Genomic DNA, 7,138 nt, shown 5'->3' on the forward strand with positions numbered 1-7,138 from the left:
AAACATGGCGAGCAAGGTAGCGTCTTTTTTAACAACCTACCTTGGTTGGTTGGTTTGCTTTAAAAAGCAAGCAGATTTCTCGGATGGCTACGTTTGTTCATATATATTTTTCATCGTTTAAAACTACTATTTTAAAAGAAAAAGAAAATGACACTTTGGGATAAGTTTGAGAACGATATGATGTTTGTCCTAAACTACGACCTTTAAACAACATAAAAAGACGTTTGCCTAACCGCCACAGTATTATTTGACCTCTTATTTAATTCGTGTTCTGCACAGGTAATGTATTTTCCGGTTTTTTTTTAACACTGTGATTTATTTATTGATGCAAAAAATAAAACTGTTGTGATTTCCTACGTCCTATTTTATTTCAGGATTTTCGCTATCGCATACTGAAAAGTAGTGGAAAAGGCGGCCAGTTCATTTAAGCGGATATGATGGCTTAAATGCAGGACGTGTTTGAAGAGCGCCATCTGCCGTCGAATTTCACTCATTTCACTCTCTACGTTTCCCTCCCGTTTACCTCTCATTCCTGGGACATTACTTGATTGAGATATACTTTTTAGTGTAAGGTGAAAAAAAAAAAAGAAAATTTGCATTGACATTTGAATGTCAGTAATTCAGTAAAAATGATCCTCAGACATTTGATTTAATTTTCAAATGTTTACATTTGAAAATATAACTCCGTTGTTGTGACTATCTGGGTATGTTCAGATAAAGATATACGGAATTTTAGCATTTATTTGTTATACAGTCGTTACTGTCCATCATTGCATTATTACTCATTTTTTGTGTAATTCAAATGAAAATCGGAGTAAAATAAAAAAAAATTGTCACTACTTATATTTAATCAAACTCATTTATTTTAGGTAAATTTGAGTAAATTAATAAATTAAGTTTACATAATAGTTCAGTATATTAAATCTACTCAAAAATATTGCTTGTAATTTGTTGCCTTATTTTTTTAAAGTACTTTAAACACATTATTTTTTACAGTGAAGAGTGGCCCCCTTTGAATGGCTTGACAGTAAGCTATAAACTGATGGTACACGTCTACCAGTTACCAGTCTTCTATTAACATTCAGCTAGTGCTGTAATTCGCACTGACAACATTCATTATCTCTCTGTAATTAAGACGTCTGTCCATCTAGCGTCTGTAGCCCTATCTGGGCGTAATGTCTTATGACGTCCACAACAAGCCTGAAATGTCGGATGAACAAAAGGCAACAAGATTTACAAAGAAAGAGAGATGTACAATATTCATAAACTGATCCCACCATGCACGCCATTAAATGCATTTCAATAAATAAACGCTTCTCTAAGCGTTTCGCTCCTGCCAGTCAAGTAAAAGGCTGTGACAGTAATGTTAAGCATTGGGTGTAATGACAGATCTTATTGTGACTGTAGGCACAAGCTGTCGTGCGACTACCTCTTCAGATGGGTTCTTTACAAATGTAGTCAACGGGAAAACTCCTTAAGCGTGTATGAAGGTCCTTTACAAATTGATAATGCAGTCACTGAATATTTCCACTGCAGAAAACTGTTGAAGGACCACACAGCAGGATTTGGTGGGGACAGCAAAAGCGGAGCTCTGAGGGGTTCTGGTCTGTCATCAGTGTCTCATGATTACCAGGCTGGCAGGAACAGATATGAAGACCACATGCTGCTGCAACCCCTGTCTTAACAAAACCTGGCTCAGATCCGTTACAGCTAAAATGTTATCACCCAATCTCTAACCATCCATTTATGACTAAGATCTTAGAAAAGGTTGTTGCTGCTCAACTCAATGATTATTTATACTTGTATGACTTGCTTGAGCCTTTTCAATCTGTATTCAGAGCCCTACATAGCACAGAAACTGCTTTACTTAAGGTAGCCAATGACTTACTTTTACGAGCAGATTCTGGGATGGCAGCTGTTCTAGTTCTTCTTGACTTAAGCGCAGTATTTAATACAGATAACCATGATATTTTATTATCCCGACTTTCAGCTATTGGTATCTCTGGTGCTACTCTTTCTTGGTTTACATCATACCTCAGTGATCACCACTATTATTAGGGAACACACATCTGCGACCACTTCATTCACACAAGGTATCCCTCAAGGGTCAGTTCTCAGTCCAGTCCTCTTTAACATCTATATGCTCCCATTAGGTGAGATTATTCGTCGGTATGGTTTAAGCTTTCACTGCTATGCCGATGACACACAGCTTTATATAAGCGCTGATGCAACTGCAACATCTTCACCTGTTGCACTGACTGATTGCATTTGGGAAATCAATCATTGGATGACAGATCATTTTTTATGACTTAATCCTGATAAAATAGAAATCTTATTAGTTGGTACCAAATCTGTCCTCTCTACCCTTTGTGGGCTAACAATTGACGTTGATGGGATCCTGGTTGAACCGTAATTCGGGTGTCATCCTTGATCAGCTCCAACCACACATTAGCTCAATTGTACAGACAGCTTTTTGTCATCTTCGTAACATTGCTCGTCTTTATTCTTTCCTCACTGTGAAGTACTAGGGTGTTGTACCGTGTTAGCCATTATGAATGTAGAGAAAATCCAAGCAAAATGACACCTTTTATTGGCTAACTAAAAAGATTACAATATGCAAGCTTTCGAGGCAACTCAGGCCCCTTCTTCAGGCAAGATCTAATACGGAGACTGAAGTTCCCTGTGTTTATATACACACTCTAGGACAAGAAACAACATTGGAAAATCTTTAAATGAGAAATTTTAAATGTAAAAAATTAATAGATTCATTCAGGCTAGGGTTAATTTAACAAGAGTGAAGGATACTGAAACACTCATTCAGTCTTGCAATGCATTGTTTTATGGCCTCCCGACTAAATATATCAATAGATGCTGCTCATTTATTACACACTCTAAAAATCTGCTCACATCATTCCTGTCCTTTATGTGAGTTGCTTTGGTTACCAGTCTTTTCAAGAATCAAATATAAAATTACTCTTCTTACCTTTAAAGCCCTTCATGGTTTAGCCCCTCATTATCTGTCTGAGCTGCTGCTTCCTTACACTCCTGATCATCGAACGTTAACTTACTCACTGTACCTAAATACGGGTTAGTAACAATGGGTGGCAGATCTTTCAGTGTGATAGCCCCTAACATTTAGAATGCTCGTCCTCTCTGCCTTCGCGAGGAAAACTTCATAACTCCTGTTAAAAACACATCTCTTTGATGAGTATTATTCATTTTCTTGTATGTAATTTCTACTGTCTTGTTAATGTGTTTATTGAGTTGTAAAGTGTCTTTGAGTGCATGAAAGGCACTACATTAATAAAACTTACTAGCTGAAATACCCGGTGTAGCTGCAGGAGTGTAAGGCGAGTTCAAGCACAGGTAAAACATGTGCCAAAAGAAATCTCTCAGTCTAAAAGATCGTTTTAAATTATTTAGTGAAAATTCAAAGCAAACAGTCCACACAAGAATAAAGAAAAAAGTACCTACACACGTAGAATAAAAGGCAAAAAAAAAGGAAAAAATGTATATTCTCTAAACTTAGCTTTTCTTGTAAAACTTTAGTTGTTTCTATACTTAAAGATTCTTAACTTCTTAACTACTTTTACCATAGCAGATCAGTTTAAATACCTAGGGGTAAATATCACAAGTAAACATAAAGCTCTTTATCAACAAAATTTTGGCGTCTGTATGGAAAAAATTAAGCAAGACTTGCATAGATGGTCAACCCTTCATCTCACTCTAGCCGGAAGAATTAACATCGTTAAGATGAATATCCTTCCTAAACTTCTCTTTTTATTTCAAAACATTTCAATATATATCAATTAATCGTTTTTTAAACAGTTAGATTCAATAATAACCTCATTCATTTGGAACTCAAAACACCCACGTATCCGAAGAGCGACCCTACAAAGACCTCAGGCAGAAGGTGGCATGGCTTTACCTAATTTTCAGTTTTATTACTGGGCAGCAAACATACAAGCCATAAAAACCTGGACACAAATAAATGCACATACACAGGCTTGGTCTGCAATAGAAGTAAAATCCTGTAGTACTTCTTTATATTCCCTGCTCTGCTCTCCAATAAATGAAAGTTATCGCAAATATACTAATAACCCAATTGTGCTTTACTCACTCAGAATATGGAACCAAATTAGGAAGCATTTTAAGATGGAAAATCTTTTATCAGTGGCACCTCTGCAAGGGAACCACCTCTTTCAACCTTCGCAAGTATATCCAGTTTTTAATACCTGGAAAAGTTTTGGGATTAAAATGCTCAGAGATCTTTATATAGACAACATATTTACATCTTTTGAACAATTACGTTCAAAATTTAACCTCCCAGCTACACATTTCTTTTACTATCTTCAAATTAGAAATTTTGTTAAACAGAAATTGCCCGATTTCCCCCACCTTGCACCCTCCACAATGCTGGAAAAAATACTGCTCAATTCCGAGGAAACAAACACTATTTCCGCAATATATAAAATCTTATTAGAGTCCCTACCTTTCAAAGATCCAAGAGGACATTGGGAAGAAGATCTCTTAATCAATATATCAGAAAAGGAGTGGAAGGTAGCAAAGCAGAGAATTCACTCGAGTTCTATATGCGCAAAGCATAGAATTATTCAACTAAAAATTATATATCGAGCTCATCTGTCTCGCTTAAAACCGTCCAAAATGTTTCCAGGCCAGGATCCAACCTGCGAGCGCTGCAACCAAGCTCCTGCCTCACTGGGTCACATGTTCTGGGCCTGCACCAAACTAACATCATTTTGGACAAAAATTTTTAAGTGCCTCTCAGACAGCCTTAGTATCACAATCCCTCCTAACCCACTAACAGCTGTGTTTGGTGTTCTTCCAGATGGACTTGAATTGGAGAAGGACAAGCAAACTGTGATTGCATTCACTACACTCTTGGCACGCAGACTTATTTTGTTAAATTGGAAGAATCCTAATTCTCCTCTTATAAGGTCAGTGGGAAACCGATGTTTTATATTATTTGAAACTGTAAAAAATCAAATTCTCAGTTAGAGGATCTGTACAAAATTTTTTCAAAACCTGACAGGATTTAATCAATATTATTTTAGAATTCGAGAAATAACTATTACCGCATTTAACTCCCTTCTCCATCTCTTATTTACATAGATATTTACTTCTGCCTTTCTTTTGTTTAATGTTGCCTTATTAAAAAGCCTTAAGCAATTTTCCTTTAGCTAAGCTCTCCTTCTCAGGGGTGGGGTTTGATTTGTCTTCAAATTTGTTGGGTTATAAATTGATCTGTTTGTATGGAATGATTACAATGAAAATTAATAAAATAAAAATATTAAAAAAAAAAAAAAAAAAAAAAAAAAAAAAAAGAATCTTAACTTCTTCTGTACGCTTTAAATGTACGGCGCAGCACATACAATTAAGTGTTTCATCTTACATGTTACTTGACACACAAAACACGCACACAATGTATGCAAGGCTCAAAAGGCACGATTTAAAACCATGTGCCCTCTACCCCTGACACATGGCAAAGCTGATAACTTACTGAGAATAATGTTCAGTCATAGAAGTAGAAATAGCTAGAATATACCAATTCAATTCAACTTATGGGGGTTATGGGAACCTTCCATAAATTATGCACTATCATTTAGTAAAACATTTATGAATCTTATGTAACTAGGAAATGGCTCTTACACTCGGTGTTGCCCGGGAGGAAAATAAAGTTGTTTTTTTTTTTGTAATTGTTTGAAAAAAATATAATTAAAAAAAAATACAACTTTAAAAATAAAAATATTTAACAAACAATGAAGATTCACTAATGTGCTTGTCTTCCGGTCTCGTACGTATGTTATCATCCAGATGACGCTCTGAACCAGATAACTCAACGGGAGCGCGGTGGTGCTCAGACATAAAGAATGCTGGCAGTCACCTCCAGTTTGCCCTCTGGTGGTCGTTCCAAGTGTCAACTGGATGATAATATGCATACAAGACCGCAAGATCACCCCCCACCCTACCCAGAAGGAGGTGGGTTAGGGCTGATTTCACCCTACAGTATTTTTAGTGTACCAAGTTTCATGAAAATCGCTTCAGCCGTTCGGAAGTGATGCTGGAACATACATACTTTGACTTTATATATATATATATATATATATATATATATATATATATATATATATATATATATATATATAATTAATAATAATTATTAATAATAATAATAATAATAATAATAATAATAATAATAATTAATAATTAATTAATATAATAATATAATAATTAATAATAATTAATAATAATAATTAATTCCATTAATTAATTAATTAATTCCAGGCATTGCTGGGGAACTTGGAATTTTTTTTTTTTTAGCAAGGTGGCCTCTTTCACTTCTTCTCATTAGACGTTTCGAAAGTATGTGTGCTGCAGTAAAAACGAACAAATAGAAGATTTCAATGTCTATGTCCATAACTTCCCACACCACTTTCAGAACAAAAATAGCTCTAGAAGCTCAAATCGACTCTTGAGTGTTGTTAGGAGAAGCAGCAAGGGAGCTGTGAAACGGCATCTCCCAACGTCTGTTCTGATTTCTTTGTCCAGAAGAAACTTGCAATAACTTCAAACTCAGAGATATGACGTCGGCTGACGTGATGTTCCCAATCGTAGTAATGAGCCTGACAGTGGGAACAGTAAACCTAGAACACCAAATGTGCAGGTTTAGCGTGAGAGTTAATAAGAATTTCACTGGAGTCACGTGGACTTGGGATTGTTATTTTCCAACTGTGCAAAATTACTAAGAGCTGAAATTAATACAGAAGTTCGCAACATGCAATTCAGTAATGCATCTCTAATATTAAAAAGCATATTTTACAAATCATAAATACAGAGGCTATATTGTAAGCCTAAAAGTATGTTTTTCTTTTTTCCCTAGTGTAATCTTGTTAAATATAATAATCAGCAACTCGTCTTCATAAACATTATGAATAATATTGTGACATCCTGTAATTAATGTATTATAAAATGTGTAGGACTACATAGAAAACCAGAATGTGCGTGCGCAGAGAGGAAGGAGACAGGAAGGAAGGGGGTGGATGTACATGTGTATGGATTGGGGGGCGAGAGAAAGAGCCTAAAAGGTGTACAGTGTACAAAACGGGTAAAGACAAAA

General features: G+C 35.6%; 1 protein-coding gene across 1 annotated transcript in view; it reads right to left on the minus strand.

Moving 5' to 3' along the window:
- Positions 1 to 7,138, minus strand: part of LOC114666580 (zona pellucida sperm-binding protein 3-like) — a 515,374-nt gene that overhangs the window by 251,617 nt on the left and 256,619 nt on the right. The window lies entirely within an intron of this gene.

The sequence above is a fragment of the Erpetoichthys calabaricus genome, chromosome 1, assembly GCF_900747795.2.
Source record: "Erpetoichthys calabaricus chromosome 1, fErpCal1.3, whole genome shotgun sequence".
Classification (NCBI taxonomy): Eukaryota; Metazoa; Chordata; class Cladistia; order Polypteriformes; family Polypteridae; genus Erpetoichthys; species Erpetoichthys calabaricus.